This window comes from Schistocerca piceifrons, chromosome 1 (genome assembly GCF_021461385.2).
Source record: "Schistocerca piceifrons isolate TAMUIC-IGC-003096 chromosome 1, iqSchPice1.1, whole genome shotgun sequence".
Lineage (NCBI taxonomy): Eukaryota > Metazoa > Arthropoda > Insecta > Orthoptera > Acrididae > Schistocerca > Schistocerca piceifrons.
The window spans coordinates 125,515,426-125,532,307 of NC_060138.1; the positions used below are offsets into that span (position 1 = coordinate 125,515,426).

The following is a 16,882-nucleotide window of genomic DNA, read 5'->3' on the forward strand; positions in this document are numbered from 1 at the left end:
GAGTATAAATGTAGATGTAAATTTACTGTGGTATTTCTAAATTTATTTGGGAGGAGACAGAGCAGTGGAATATGTTATAGTGACTTATTGGAGCGCTTCTCATTTGGGGTAGTGGCCAATATTAAACATGAATAAAATATATTATTGTGACAATGACGGCTAACTACAACTGATTACTGAATCAAAAGCGATATTGTAAACAACTAGTATTTATTGTAAATTATCTCACGATAGAAATTAGATCATATTGAACAAATCATGAATGAAAACAAATTAAACAAATTGTACACTGTTCTTAGATATACTACACCGGTAAGATTGGCTGTCAGCTCTTAATGTTAAGTTTATGCGAAGTTAGATTTAATTATGCCCCTTGATAAGCAAATGGTAAATGCGATCTGACTGCGTTCCTATAATCTCTTTTGTGTCTGAAATAATACGCACTTCGGACACCACCACCAGGAAACAAACCAAACAACATGCAAAAAGACAAATAACCAATAACGAATCGTAAGCAAAACTGCACGGATGCTCAGTGGATGGCAAGAACACTATTTCTGAACTTTACTGCCGCTGCTGCAAGTTTTACAATACCGTCTACCAGCGTGCTGGCTCTGTCGATAGTGCTGGGGCGACGACTGCAGCTGAATTAAGATAAGTCTCTCAAATATCTTGAGCAGAATAAACTATTCAGAAACTGCTAATATCACAAGCCCTATATTTCCTCTAAATGGTATACAACGATTTCAAGACTGGCTCAACAACCTTTAAGGTGCAGCCCAGTGTATCTTGTACAAATGTGCAATACCAGTATGATAGCTCTGAGCACTGGCTGACTACGTTCATTGGTGACTGGCAGCCTATAAGGTGGAATCAACTGCAATTATACTAGTAGTCAATGCAACGCCTATCGTGGATGCTGATGTGCTACTGTAGCTGCAGACTCTAGATCATACACAGCACAGTATTCAGAATCTAAGTCCCTATCTCAGAGCTACCGAACTTTGCGACTGTCCACTTTCACGGCACAAGACGCTCTCCGTCTGCCTCGCTGTGCACGATGCTCCCTTGCGACAATCATGCCGCCAAACTCTAATCAGCCAATCCCGACGCTGCAAAGGCTTCCCACATCTCCCTCGCAGAGTGATACAATTTCTCCACCTATCCAAAAATATCTGTTCAAACAGCGGGCGTTGACCCTCAGCGTTTCCCGCACCTTCTTATGAACTGCCCAATCAGAACTCAGTCCATTTGCCGCTAAAACAGCGCGCGACCGGGCGGCGCCAGCGCGTACGTTGGACGCTCTCTGTCTGCTCGACAGTTCCCCTCTCTCTCTCACCTGGTCCCCGGCCGCGTTCCTTTTGATGCTTGCAGGTCAGTGGCCGCATCCCCTGGGACCCTGGCCCCTGCACAATGCTCTTCCGGCGCTCACCGGCCTTCGCCTGCCCGCCTCCACTGGCAAATCCACTTTGCTTACACCTACAGCATTCAACTAAATATTATCATTACCAAAGCCCGTATTATTTCAGACATGTGTCTAATCATCACGTATCTCTCTTTCTAATCCACCTAATAAGACTAATTAACCATTATATGGGTTTATTTACTCCAAATATGTAGAATAATCTGCGAAATGAATGTCACAAATGAAAGCCACCTTTCAATATAAACAAGAACAACTTGTCATACAACCCTTTCAAACATATTTTTATATGTAATTCTAATCATACAGAGTTTCCTGTGAAACCCATATCCGCCTCCTTTACGTAGTGTATATAATGTCTTAAGATACTGTCACCTCCTTCCCTTCTGGTGTGAGAGGATGAATGAGCGAGAGCATTTGCAGTTGCATGCTCGGTGGTAGCAGAGAAGTTGTGTCTGCTAGAGAACAGTAGGACCAACGTCTGAGTAGGTAGATACGATTCCTAAGGAAAAGGGGTTGTCTCCTTGGTGTGGTTCTGTCCGTCCCTTGTCAGGTTGGTAAAGCAAGTCACCTCTCTGGTCACATCCTATCGTATCTGTGGGACATCCTCGGACGGTTCCCAGCTAGTCAATCTGCGGACAGTTTCTTAAGTGGTACTAACTTCGGGTAAGCGCGTGTTTGGTGAGTCTGAAGGGCAATGAAATCCTTAAGTTTTCAGCCTAAGTGAAATACAGGGCTATTACAAATGATTGAAGCGATTTCATAAATTCACTGTAGCTCCATTCATTGACACACTACAGATACGTAGAAGAACTCATAAAGTTTTGTTCGGCTGAAGCCGCACTTCAGGTTTCTGCCGCCAGAGGGCTCGAGAGCACAGTGAGACAAAATGGCGACAGGAGCCGAGTAAGCGGATGTCGTGCTTGAAAGGCACTCACATCAGTCAGTCATAACAGTGCAACGACACTTCAGGACGAAGTTCAACAAAGATCCACCAACTGCTAACTCCATTCGGCGATGGTATGCGCAGTTTAAAGCTTTTGGATGCCTCTGTAAGGGGAAATCAACGGGTCGGCCTGCAGTGAGCGAAGAAACGGTTGAACACGTGCGGGCAAGTTTCACGCATAGTGATGTGAAAGATTCAGTGTTTAAACCTCCTCTACCAAGAAACGTGCCAGAACTGCGAGCTCGCATCAACAATGCTTTCGAACTCATTGATGGGGAAATGCTGCGCCGAGTGTGGGAGGAACTTGATTATCGGCTTGATGTCTGCCGAATCACTAAAGGGGCACATATCGAACATTTGTGAATGCCTAAAAAAACTTTTTGAGTTTTTGTATGTGTGTGCAAAGCATTTTGAAAATATCTCAAATATTAAAGTTATTGTAGAGCTGTGAAATAACTTCAATCATTTGTAATAACCCTGTATTAATTACTTTTCTTAGAGATGTACATAGAAAATGTTTTATGTGTTATTTTAAATTGGGATGCAGTGCGATTTCAGTGTTGATTTCGGAGTTTATTGCGGTAGTTGCTTTCTTTCCAATTCAATAAAGGAAAGTGGAAGCACGTTAAGTCACGATGCGTAATTCTGATAAAAATCATCGGTCTTTAGTGTGAAAGTGCGTATAAGTGTTTTCTCTCGTTGAAATTCTTCAAATTAATAGTTTCTCGTTGTGTTCAACCCACGTGGTGTGTGCTGTGTACGAGTAGTAAGAGTATCACGTGCTCGTAAATTTTTTTTAACGAGCCATCAGGTGAATACTATGTCGTTATTAACGCAGTCGGAAGTTTCTTTTGTAACTACTGTGTTTGGATTTGATTTCTTCATTAAAATCGTTGTGGAATTACATATTTTCTTTAAATGTACTTCTGCACGTGGATCATGTGGTGTAGTAAGAAAACTGGCCCTCAGCTACTTTTCTGCATAATATATCGCGTATTTAAAGGTAATCAATTGCTTTTGCGAGCAGTTTTCCTATTTCACGATTTCTAGAAACATTTTTATAGAGTATTTTGGGAAGATTTTGGTTGTATTGAACCACGTGATCATTGTATTAACTTTTAATACCAGTTTGTAATTATCTATTGGCTACGCTAGAAGCTGAATTTCTTTGCCAAAATAGAATGTATTAGTGATGGTTCAGTTCCTATTTTTGTATACCCTTGAACTGTCTTCGTGTGTTTGTTTGAATGCGGTGTCCCATCCTGTTGCCCATTCTTTGTTTCCTATTCTTAGAAAATCACGATTTATGTTAATTGTACCCCATCTGAGTTACACATTATTTTACAATTTACAATAGCAAATAAGGCAGCAGCTTTGAGACAGATGTAGCATGTGTTATCCGTTTCATTGAACACTGATGAAGTTTAAAATAAACATGAAAGTTTAAAGTTACTTTACTTTCCATGAATGTAACTTTCCCTATCATTTGTTTACTTAAAATAATAATAAAATGATAAAAAATTAGCTGATAGTGTGGGTGACTAGCGCATAGATTGAAAAATTTATAACAGTAATAAAAATTTACATATCAGTCACCCACGCATACTTTCCACCCTAAGTTCGGAAGGTTTTAAAAACATTAGGCTCATTATAGGCTACAGGCGACTATGAGTTTACTCCCTGACAGCAATCATGTTAACTAGTAAGCCTTCCACTTCTCTACCTGGCCCATGCGACTGCTAAATTGATTTTGCCCTTTGGCAGTGATATTATTAACGTGCATCAGAGGCTATCACTTTTGTTAGAATCTATATGAACTTGAATGCTGAAATAATTTAATGAAATGATGGCCCTGCCATTACTTTAGTCCATTAGTGATGGGTGATTAGTATATCAACATGGGATTTATCTTTTATAAAAAAAATTGTGACATAATCTTATTGATCATAAAGCGAGACAAACAACACAAGTTAAGCTAGATGACAAATAATGAACTTTTGGCTACACAAAGAGATGCAAAAAATAGTTAACACTTCACTGGCTGGCTATTGGTTGGTAAAGACTGAGGTTTGTCTGATTAGTCTGCAGCTCGTGGTCGTGCGATAGCGTTCTCACTTCCCACGCCCGGGTTCCCGGGTTCGATTCCCGGCGGGGTTAGGGATTTTCTCTGCCTCGTGATGACTGGGTGTTGTGTGATGTCCTTAGGTTGGTTAGGTTTCAGTAGTTCTAAGTTGTAGGGGACTGATGACCATAGATGTTAAGTCCCATAGTGCTCAGAGCCATTTTTGTCTGATTAGTTTATTTACTCTGGCCCAAAACATGGATAACACAGTGTGAAATTATTAACTCTGATTAGTCTTTGATGGATTTCTTCTACAAAGAACCCAGAGGGATGACACCACCTGACAGCTCCCTCTACAGTGCCGAGTCTATGGTGGCCGCCAACCCTGTACACAAAGAGTGTTTACGGCACTGTTGTAACACGTTCGCCAGGCGACCTACATTTCTCTTACACCCCTGCCCTTGCCGTGGCTAGAGGCGCCTAACAGGTAGATCCAGGTAGACAGCTTTATCTTCTATTTAACCTATATCATTGTGTACACAATGGTGCAAGAAATTCTTGGGACCAGTAGTCAGTCCTCGACAAGGGCTTCAAGATGTTCCTTTCCCCGATAGCTGTGGTTTCCAAGACCCAAACGTCTACTGCAAAATTTACTGTTAAAGACCATACTGCCTGCGTGTTCTAAACTACAGAAAATACTTCTCGAAGGAGAGCCACCACGAAGAAAGATATGGTTCAAATGGATCTGAGCACTATGGGACTTAACATCTAAGGTCATAAGTCCCCTAGAACTTAGAACTACTTAAACGTAACAAACCTAAGACATTACACATATCCATGCCCGAAGCAGGATTCGAACCTGCGACCGTAGCGGTCGCGCGGTTCCAGACTGAAGCACCTAGAACCGCTCGGTCACTGCGGCCGGCCCCACCACGAAGATCCTGCATGCATTAACAATAAACCTGCTACTATCACTGCTTGCTCGCGTTGATATATTCCTGTCGTCTCACAAAAATGATGTCTTGGTTGCTAAATCAACATTAAAGAGTAGTCTTAAATGTTAAAGACGGTGAGAGGGTAACGTGACCTCTCTGTGTATTAACACGAGACTACCGCAGATTGAATCCGCCTCACAGATTAACGATGATGGCTGGTGACTGGCTTTGTCTCCGTATGATTCTTACAGTTTTCCACATTCAAAGAGATGGATACCGGGCTGGTACCCACGTCCTCCCTCAGATAAGCGATATTCAGGCATTTAGAAAATATTTTCTTTATTGAACATGTGATTTAGCCTAGATGCATACAAGTGTAGTATACAGACTCCATCACAAGACGAGTCGTGGCCGCTTCTTCTTGTTACTACTTTTCATGTATTCCTTTCCTCATCGATTCTGTAGACAAATGTCTTACTTTTTAGAGCTCTGTACCTAAACTGGTAAAAACGGAACCCTCTTAGGATCACTTTGTTGTTCGTTTGTCTATCTGTCTGTCCGAGTGTTAAGAATCCTTGTTCTCAGGAAAGAACACACGTATAAAGTTGAAATTTATGTCACATACTGATACCTGTTATCCCTTGGCGCTGTAATAAATGCAACCTTTTAATTCACTGCAGTCAAAAGGTATGGCCATTTATGTCACATATTTTCATACTTGCAATCTCACACATCAAAACCTATAGGGTACTTCCTATTGCCTAGAATTATGAAATGTGGGCAGAAGCTAGGTTTCACACTAAAATTGAAGGAAAAGAACCGAAAATGTATCAATTTTTAATTATGTCCCAAGAAATTGTTTTTTGTCATTTGTTATCCAACCGTCTGACCATCCTTCTATTAAGACCCTTTTTCTCAGGAATTGGTTTACGTATCAAGTTGAAATTGATGTCACATACTGACGCTTATGTGCCATTAGCGTTGTAAATAAACTTAAGCTTCCAAGTTTGTGTAATAAAAAGATATTGCCATTTATGTCATATACTTTGATGCAAACCCAGTCATCATAGTCTCTATGGCACTTCCCATTGACATAAAATTAGGAAATATGACAAGAAGCAAAGTTTTCTAGTACAAGCCAAGGAAAAAAATCTGAAAAGTGTTAATTTATTATAAAAAAGCAGCACTCCGTCGTCAGGCCACAAGTGGCCCATCGTGACCATCCGACCGCCGTGTCATCCTCAACTGAGGATGCAGATAGGAGGGGAATGTGTTCAGCACACCGCTCTTCCGGTCGTTACGATGGTTTTCTTTGACCGGAGCCGCTACTATTCGGTCGAGTAGCTCCTCAATTGGCATAACGAGGCTGAGTGCACCCCGAAAAATGGCAACAGCGTATGGCGGCCCAGATGGTCACCCATCCAAGTGCCGGCCATGCCCGACAGCGCTTAACTTCGGTGATCTGACGGGAACCGGTGTATCCACTGCGGCAAGGCCTTTGCCAATCTGTCATAAGCTCATTCGAAAAAAAAAATTGTCGTTTGCTATCCAACTCTCTGCTTGTCCATCCGTACGACAAAACCCCTTTCTCTCAGGAACGTATAGACATATCAAGTTGAAATTTATGTCACATACTAAGGTATATGGTTCCTTGGTGGTGTAAAAGCGTTACGCTTCTAAGTCGATGCAATCAAAAGATACGGTCATTTATCTCACATAGTCTGATATTCAGATACTCACTTGTCAAATCCTATAGGCAAGTTCCCGTTGATGTAGAATCATGAAATTTTGCAAGACGCAAAGTGAAGGGAAAAGAGACTAGAAAGTTGTTAAGTTGTAATTACGTCACACGAAAAACAAATTTCTTTTGTCATCTGTCATGCACCTTCAAATTTAAAATTGAAACATTGCCGAAAGTCTTTAAATTCCCGGGACCTATACCTTGTAAGTAGGCTGTTTATGTTTTCTTATTGGCAACGTTACGTAGCGCTCTGTATGAAAATCACTGGCTGTGCTATGTGCAGTCTGTGGCTAGTTTTCATTGTTATCTGCCAGTGTAGTGTTGGGCAGCTGGATGTGAACAGCGTGTAGCGTTGCGCAGTTGGACGTGAGCCGCCAGCAGTGGTGGATGTGGTGAGACAAACGGCGGAGTTTTGAAATTTGTAAGACTGGATGTCATGAACTGCTATATATATTATGACTATTAAGGTAAATACATCATTTGTTCTCTATCAAAATCTTTCATTTGCTAACTATGCCTATCAGTAGTTAGTGCCTTCAGTAGTTAGAATCTTTTATTTAGCTGGCAGTAGTGGCGCTCGCTATATTGCAGTAGTTCGAGTAACGAAGATTTTTGTGAGGTAAGTGATTTGTGAAAGGTATAGTTTAATATTAGTCAGGGCCATTCTTTTGTAGGGATTATTGAAAGTCAGATTGCGTTGCGCTAAAAACATTGTGTGTCAGTTTAAGCACAGTCATGTATAATTGTTCTAAGGGTACGTTTCATATGTCGACCCTTAGCCGAGGATACCTCACTGGAATCTTCTGATTTTTTTCTTGTAGTTTGTGTAAATAGTGTAGCTTTTGTTTATTGCTAGCGCGTAATTATAGAGAGAATTTCCTTTGTAGTTGTAGTTTTTCATTGTTGTACAGTAAATCAGTTGTGGCATGCATGTAGATTTGCAGCAAGTATTTCGCAGCTGCGCTTGCAATTAACGAGATATTATTTTCAGTGATACGTTAAGGTGTTCTCTTATTTTTTCTCTTCAAATTGTGCTTTTCTGTGTTATCGTGTGATATATTGTGACAATAATGGCGTGTGAAAAACGTAATACTAGGCTCCAAAGTAAACTGAGAAACGACAGTGAACACGAAAGCAGTGTTTTAGCGCCACCGAGTAATGAATTAACTGATGTTCAATGTAGTAATTTGGTAATTGTACATAGGGAAATGGAGCGGGCTGCAAACAATGGTTTAGACAGTGAAACAATTAGTGAACAGGGAAGCATTATCGATCGATCGGTCGGCAACAGCTTGACTCAGGAATCCGAAATGACAGGACACAATCTTGCAAATACTGTAGATTCAGGTTTTGCGTCCTCACCGTTTTCTCAAATAAGTCAAACTGCGAATATTGCCGGTTCAAATGCATTGCCGAATAGCACTGAAGAACATATTTCAGACACCAGTGGATTGTTATTACAATTAATGCAACAAATGGGACAAAAGCTTCAAAAGTTAGACACAATGGAAAAAAATCTTCAAAAGTTAGACGCAATGGAACAAAATAAGAGACAAACACAGAAAAAGCTTCAAACGTTAGACACAATGGAAAAAAATCTTCAAAAGTTAGACACAATGGAACAAAATCAGAGACAAACACAGCAAAAGCTTCAAAAGTTAGACACCACACTTGAGCAAACACGTGAAGATTTAACTACTGAGTTACATAACATTGAATCGAAATGTCAAAAAGTCTGTAAAGACGTAAAAACACAGATTTGTGAGCATTTTAAACCTATTTTTTTGCGGCATGAAAATGCATTACAGAATCACGAAGCAGCCATAAAAGAACTGCAAACTATTGTTCACCAAAACCATGAGACCTTGCAAGCTAAAACTGACTCAGTTGCTTCTACCGATTCGGTTACGCAACTTGCAAAAACTCAAGAAAACTTAAAGGACACAGTAGATACTCCGAAAATTGGTTCAGAAAGACACATGGAGGAAATTAGTTCATTATCGGAGAAAGCAGGTGAACTTTCGGATCAGCTAAATAATTTATCTACGATGGTAGATGATAATCTGAATGACACAAAACCGGTAGTCTTTAATGACACAGAAGAGTGCTAACAAATCAGGAAATTCAAACAAAATCTGAATCAAATTAATATGCAACACCGAAGAGAAATCCGGGAAGTACAATATCAGCTGACACAGGTAATACAAGAATTACATATTTCAGAGGACACTGGCGCTCCAATACGGGAAGAGGGACATAGAAATACGGAACAGCCACAAAAGAATAACACAGGGCACTTCGGAAATTATGAAAGAAATTGGCAAGGTACACCGAATTTTGAGATGGACCGCCGAAACGACGTAACAATGATCGACATGCGACTCGTCGACATGATGATTTTGACTATAAGCTGTTCATTACTACACGTAACTTCAAAACATTTAAGAATTCTGGCAACGACATTCATCCACAAGCGTGGTTTCATCAATTCTCTCATTGTTTTCCACCCAGCTGGTCATTAGAACACAGATTAGAGAATGAACCAGCTGTAAGAATGCGATCGATCATTCACGATTGTCACAGTGAAGGAGAATTTTATCATGCCTTCCTCTCAGCGTATTGGTCTCAAGCTACACAAGACAGAGTAAAACATAGCATCATGATGATGAAACACTTTGAACAATCTGAATTTTCCAGTCTTGTCAAATATTTTGAAGACATGTTGCATAAGAATCAATATCTTTCAAACCCATACAGCCCTTCAGAACTCATCCGCATTTGCTTACTGAAATTGCCTGAGCATTTAAGAAATATTATTTTGGCAGGACGTTGCAAAGACGACATTGAAGCTTTTCAGAGACTGTTACAAGAACTGGAAATTGACACTGACAATAGCGAAAATCGCAGAACGCGTAAACAGGAACACAACAATCACAGGTCACATCCGTCACAATTCCGCGACGAGAGAAATAATAACTGGACACGACAAGGCTATTCTCACAACACAAATCGTGACCAAAACAGACACCATCCATATGACAACAGTTGGCAGAATAATAGTTACAGAGAAAGATCGCTTTTCCATAGTAATGAATGTGACAGAGACAACCATAGAAACAGACAATATGGGAACCAAAATAATTATTATCAAGGAAGACAGAATAACTTCAGACGCAACGGTCCACCACGCAGTTATGATTCCGGGAGAAATTCTCCACCACATGACCGACAAACAAGAAACTATGTAAACTACCGACAAAACGACAGACCTGCATTCCATCAGAACTGGCGAGCTTCAAACAGGGTAGGGCCTTCTCGTCAAGGTGAATTTGTAGAAGTTAGGCCTCCTAATCCCAATAACGACGCGCGCCAACGTAGGGACAGACAATGACTTGCACCGCAGGCAGCCACGTTCGCCGGCTGCCTGGGAGAAGAATAACATAGCTAACCTTGAGAAAAATTCCAGTATTCTTTACCGACGTATACCGCATGATAATTATGTTCAAGTTGAAACTCTGAGTACTGTGAAGAGTAAAGGATTGCACCACATTTCACATGCAAAACCATTTATTGAAAGATAATCTGCTTTTTAACTTTGTCTTTGCCATATAACTTTTCACTTTACATTACTAGTATGCTTTGTCAGACTTAGAATCTGTTAATATGCAACAATGTTTGAAGTTAAATATCCAGTCATCAACCAAGAGAACTTATTTAAACAGAAATTACGAATGCATTGTTATTGCGAGCAGACGACACAGTGTTGTTATTTGTACATTCTTGCTTGTTAGTTCCACTATCCCATAACAACTATAAGGCTCACATACTTAGAACATATACCGGCAACGCTAATGAGATTTTCATGCAACATTTTGGTTTACTTGAAAAGACATTCTTTATTTGAAGTACTTTCTGTGGGATTAAAGATGACTTAGCATTTGGTTTCTTTGTCAGCTACACGATTATATCACGATGCTACTAATGTGTGACACAATTTACATTGTTGCTTTTGTGCTGTCTGCTTTATATCTGCAGAGTTTTCTGTTTTATTCTGGAAAGTAAAACATGTTTTAGTAGTAACTTTTGTGGTATAGCTACAATGAGACAGCATTTTCCGTAGCACAACAATACGTTACAGTACAGTACTTTCTTCATCACAACAATAAGCATAATAACTACGATATCTATACACAAAGCATTTCACTTTTGTTTATCATGAGGTAGGTACATTGACTGCTGCAGAACTTAGCTTTCGGAGGACGATAACTATGAGACTTCCACAGAGATTATCTTACAACACGATGCACAGTTTAGCGCTACAGTACACCTATTTGAGTGATTAATTTCGCACTTAAAACATTTATTTTTAAGATATTTGAGGTACAATGATACAAGGGTTTTCCGTGATACATTTCATTCCATTGCTGTAATCTGTAACACCTGAGGGTATAATTACATTAATCCTCAGGGGGGTACACGCTTACTTTGTGTACCATGTGTGTAGCAAGCGCAAGGAGCCCTAGCTAATATGGTATTTGCTTATACAACTTTACACATCGGTACCATATTTCTCTAACACACAAATTACACAGCTATCTGATCATTTAACTGAGAGATAAACATTTTCTTTACTACATCAGCGATACATGTTTACGCAATTACACAGTTGGGTAACTTCACACTTACGAAATTGTATTTTGTCTGTACTTTGTGAACTGTTCATATTTTTTCGGAACCATTGTGATACTATGAGAGCTTAGAATGATGTATTTGGTATGGGATCATGACTTTAAAGTACGTTTGAGGTAGCTGACACTATTGAAATGGGCAGAGAATTTTTTTTAGGTTTTGAAATTATTGGAGGAAGCTACGACGATTTTGAGCGTTGACTGAGGTGTAATGATGTTATTATTATGATGACTATGTGTATTATGCTGTTGCGGTATGTTTATGATCAATAAGCTGGTGCTATATGAGTTATTTGAGTATGCTACGTATCTGTTATGATGAAATATTGAAGAAGTGTCGACGAATAAGGTAAGGAATAATGAGTAGTGGTTAGGGACTCTGGTTTGTGAAAAAGGTTGTTGGAAACCAAGAATCGTACTTTAAGAGTTATGAAATGTATGTAAATGCGTGAATGTATTACAATGCCAGCGAAAATTTTTTGGACTCTGTTATATCAATAGGATTTTGTTTCTACAGATTTGTAACGCAAATTCTTGACCTGTGAAATAATTTTATATGAGACTGTCACTGTAGCGGAAACTGGTGTCGTAAATATTTCCGTAAGAAAGTTAAGTGACCACCTGCACGTAATGCGTCGTGGGCAGCTGCGCGACAGTCGCCTGGAAAAAAGCTGTTAATGTGTACCTTTCAGAGGCACAGGTGGAAAAAAAGAAAAGAGGCCATTATCCTTGCTATTGACATTCCTTTGCAGAAAGCATCGCAAATACGACACGCTCAAACTTGAAAACATATGATTATACTGTGGAGCTCTTAATTTATGATATTTACTAAAATGCCTAATGAAACGATGAGAAACATTTCATGGCTATTGTCTTGCTAGTTGAGAGAAATCCCATATGGCTTGCTTTATGTATTTATTTACTCATTTTGTTTAATATCTAGTTTCTAGTGGCACTGCATCAATGGTTAAAATAAAATTTAGTAGATGTACTAATATAAATATTTTATGCCTACAGATCCAGTAAATAATTTTATGATCTATTCAAAAAAACGAAGGAGCATAAAAAGACATTTCCCCTCACAGGAATTGCATACGGAATTTTCTTTTCAACTACTTGGCAATTTTTTTTGGTAGAATAACTTCTTGTGGTGCACCACTTTAATTACATAGACATTAAGATGTGAATATACATTTCCCTTGTCTGCATTGTTGTCTTTAATGTAATATTTTTTCTGCTTGAGCTTTGTCATGTTTAGATATAAGTTATTGCATTTGCTGCTGCTGTGTGCCAGGCATAGTGCTACTGAATTTGACTTTGTATTACGCTGTTAAGCCAGTTTTACTACGGATTTAATTTTCTAGTTTGCTGCACAGTGCCTTATATCAGCTGTAATATTGCAATTGCTTTGCCAATTTCCATTTTTTTGTCATTGCTGTTTGTATTAATTGTTTTGTGCTGCTGCATTGCATCGTCCCTTAGTTTAGCATCTGAGCTCAGTAGATTTAAGTTAGCTTAAGATGGGGTAGGCTATATATCAGAATGAGTTGCGATGAATTGGAAGAAATGCATTGAGAAGTTATACAAAAAAAGTACAGAAAGCAGGTATAGGTAGGATTTTCTTGGGATTAATGATGAGGTAAGATAATGGAAAATAAATAATGAGGTAAGAAATATGTGTACATATAAATACAGAAAGCATGCTTGGATAGGATTTTTTTTTGGTGGAAACAAATGTTGAAATAAGACGAAAGATCTATGGAATGAAGTTTTGGGTTGGACTGCAGTACCAAATGTTATACTGAAAACAAACGCTGTCCTTTCCTTTTGTGTTATCCCACTATGTGTTTGGGTACCCTTGTGTATTTATGTTCTTCCTGTCTTTATATGTTTATCTGATAAGACTTATGTTGTAGAATTTTTCTAATACTCAGCTACATGATGAGGAATACTGTTATCCTCAAATATAATTTGCATTAATAATATGTTATTTAGTTTGTAAAGATGTTAGACATTATTAATTCTGTTCTGTTTTAATGCTCATGTGTGAAGTTAATGTTTCAATAATTATTCTGATCTTTTTTGTATTTACTTATGTCATAATTGCTGTAACACTGATGTATATGTTTATTTCCATTCTTTTGTAAAGCCCCTATCACTACAAATGTTATCTGTATTATTATGTTTTTAATTATGTATTTTGTACCGTTGTTATTGTATTCTTATGTTATAAAATTGTAATTGATACCAGTTCATCATATTATTAACTTGTAAGTTACATTTCACTGCACACGTTTCTGTTGGTCATAGTATATGGACAATATGTGAGAAGTAGGGACTGTTAGTGTTTGCACGTGTGTTAATAATTCAGCAAGGGACTGGATGACAGCATTGGTGGTTCTAGGGACAAGTCCAAAAACTTCGTGAGTGCACAAGTGGTGGTCATGGACTTGCTATATTATCCGCAAGACTCTTCAATGGTAATTGTGCACCTGCACAGTCACTACAGATGGCTGCTGGCCATTTCTACAGGGACTACAGTGGGTCTACACCTTTGCTGACTCACCAGTACCATTATTTCTACAAGGACTGCAGTGGGTCTGCACCTCTGGTGGCCCACCAATACCGTAATCTCTACCAGGACTACAGTGGGTGTGCTCTGTGATGACCTACCTACCAATACTCTTCAAAATTTCGACTGACTCTGCTGTGGGTTTGCTCTGTTGTGGACCAATACCTGTCTGCATGTCAAGAGTCAGCACGGTCTTTCCGTTGGAAGGACAACACTACTTCTTCAAGACTGCATGGAAATCGGCTATTTCCATGTGCATTTTCTTTTACTGCTCAGACTTTGAGAAAAACACTGCAATGTTACTGTGATGAATGACCAGGACTGTCTTTATGGACTGTGAGAAAATTTTAGCTTTTGACCAACATTGTATCAATAAGTGGGTGCATTTGATATCTTTGATATTGTAATTATGAAAAATTTTATCAAATCATTATTGTCCACTGCCCAAAACAATTTGTAAAATTTTTTGTGGGGAGCATGGGGGCTATGTAAGTAGGCTGTTTATGTTTTCTTATTGGCAACGTTACGTAGCGCTCTGTATGAAAATCACTGGCTGTGCTATGTGCAGTCTGTGGCTAGTTTGCATTGTTGTCTGCCATTGTAGTGTTGGGCAGCTGGATGTGAACAGCGCGTAGTGTTGCGCAGTTGGAGGTGAGCCGCCAGCAGTGGTGGATGTGGTGAGAGAAATGGCGGAGTTTTGAAATTTGTAAGACTGGATGTCATGAACTGCTATATATATTATGACTATTAAGGTAAATACATCATTTGTTCTCTATCAAAATCTTTCATTTGCTAACTATGCCTATCAGTAGTTAGTGCCTTCAGTAGTTAGAATCTTTTATTTAGCTGGCAGTAGTGGCGCTCGCTATATTGCAGTAGTTCGAGTAACGAAGATTTTTGTGAGGTAAGTGATTTGTGAAAGGTATAGTTTAATGTTAGTCAGGGCCATTCTTTTATAGGGATTATTGAAAGCCAGATTGCGTTGCGCTAAAAACATCGTGTGTCAGTTTAAGCACAGTCATGTATAATTGTTCTAAGGGGGCGTTTCAACCTTACCAGTATCATCATCGACAGCAAGCAAAAACCGTCGAGATTCGGTGTTCCCAGAAAGAATGAACAGTCTATATGCATAATTAAGTTTGTACAGAACATCCCCCAGAGCGAGAATCCTGCTCGCACCTGGCAAATTTTTTGTTGTATCAGTCCAGCCAATTTTCTGCACTATACTACACCATCAACTAGCTCGGAGAGCCAAGCACGGTAACACGGCGCTTCCGGGATTCAGAGACGTGAGTCTGCCCCGATCGAACTCGCCTCATGGGTTAACGATGCGGGCTGGTGGGCTGGACAGTCTGCAAGTGTTTTTTACACAGCTTCCTATATCCAGATAGGTGAATACTGGGTTGGTACCCACGTCCCACCTAAGCTACATGACGCACAAAATTTAGAAATCGTTCTCGCGCTTGAACGTAAGACAGACTCTAGACGCAAACAGGTGAGGTACATAACAGGTTCTGCATTGAGAGTGTGTGGTCGTGTTAGAAGGGCCATCCATTTTCCAGCAATTCCTTTCCTCATAGATTCTGCAGGAATCCTCATTTCTTATCATATCTGAAGAAAATTTTTTTTATAGCGATCCTTTCTGGTTTCGGTTTTTATAACCATCATCATCAAAATATATGGAGTGTACACAGACAGAAGAAAAAGAAAAATGTAAGATTTTTACTGTGTACATCAAATCATAGTCAGTAGCTACAAATCGTAGTCAGCAGTTACAAATCAGAACATCAGAGGGATGTAAAACGGCTACTTCTCAGCATAGCAAATACAACGACGTTCCACAATATTATGTGCATAAAAATACAGGGTGTCCCACTCAAACTTCCCTGATTTCAGGGCTCCAGGAGAGAAAAACCACGGTAGATCCGAAAAATTCACCATATTGTAGAGCATCTCAAAGAATTTATATTCCCGAATTCATATTCCCGCGTCAGAAGTGCCAAGTATCGTCGCCAGAGTGCAGCACGGTCGCATGAAATGAAATTGGCGAGCGCGCGCAAGCATAAGTGTGGTTTGCAGAAAAAGAAAATCGCCGATTACTGTGCAATGAAATTATCGTCGTGTGTATGAATGTGATCCACCTGATGTGAAAACAATTATGGACTGGTATAGGAAGTTTCTGGCAATGGCAAGTGTTCTGAAACATTCTGGCGATGCACGTCACGGAGTTTCAGAAGAGACAGTGGAGGACATCAGACAAATGTTTCACAGAAGCCCACGTAAGTCAATTCCTCAAGCATCTAGGCAGCTTGATGTTTTAGAGTCTGCTGAAGAGGGAGGCTCAAAATCTTCTTGATTTGGTCCATACACCTGCACTTCTCTAGGTTTCCTCCATCCCTTCTCACAACATGACCAAAAAATTGGAGAAATTTTTACGTAATAAAACGTAACACCTACAGCCGTCCTTATGATGTAATTTATTTTATGGTTACCACTTTAGGTGCTTCAGTGCACC

General features: G+C 39.5%; 1 pseudogene; it reads right to left on the reverse strand.

Annotated features, from left to right (window-relative positions):
- Positions 1-6,751: 6,751 nt before the first annotated feature.
- Positions 6,752-6,869, reverse strand: LOC124728555 (annotated as a pseudogene).
- Between the last annotated feature and the right edge of the window lie 10,013 nt (positions 6,870-16,882).